Source organism: Rhincodon typus, unplaced genomic scaffold (genome assembly GCF_021869965.1).
Source record: "Rhincodon typus isolate 14 unplaced genomic scaffold, sRhiTyp1.1 hic_rhity00000123, whole genome shotgun sequence".
NCBI classification, from domain to species: Eukaryota; Metazoa; Chordata; class Chondrichthyes; order Orectolobiformes; family Rhincodontidae; genus Rhincodon; species Rhincodon typus.
In genome coordinates, this window is record NW_025965761.1 from 63,784 (window position 1) to 64,139 (window position 356).

The 356-nt window shown below is 64.3% G+C and overlaps 1 protein-coding gene across 1 annotated transcript in view; it reads left to right on the forward strand.

Moving 5' to 3' along the window:
- LOC125488279 (chromodomain-helicase-DNA-binding protein 8-like) overlaps positions 1-356 on the forward strand; it is a 22,533-nt gene that overhangs the window by 20,683 nt on the left and 1,494 nt on the right. The gene's annotated exons all lie outside the window — the stretch shown is intronic.

Genomic DNA, 356 nt, shown 5'->3' on the forward strand with positions numbered 1-356 from the left:
GTGTGTGTGTGTGTGTGCACGCGCGCGCTGCCTTGGGGAAGAATGTGTGTCTGTGCGTGTGCGTGCGGCGCCTGGGGAAAGGGTGTGTGTGTGTTTGTGCGCGCGTGGCGCCTGGGGGAAGGCGGAGGTGTGTGTGTGCGCGCTGTGCCTGGGGGAAGGGTGCGTGTGTGCACGCGCGCAGAGAGAGTGGTGTGGGCACGTGTGGTGCCTCGGGGGACGGGTCTATGTGTGTGTACATAGAGGGGGTGGGTGTGTGGTGTGTATGGGAAGGACGCGTAGGCAGAAGAGTGTGTGTGTGTGCGCGCGCGCAGGGGGCGGGGTGTGCATATGTGTGTGTGTATGGGGATGAGTGCGGA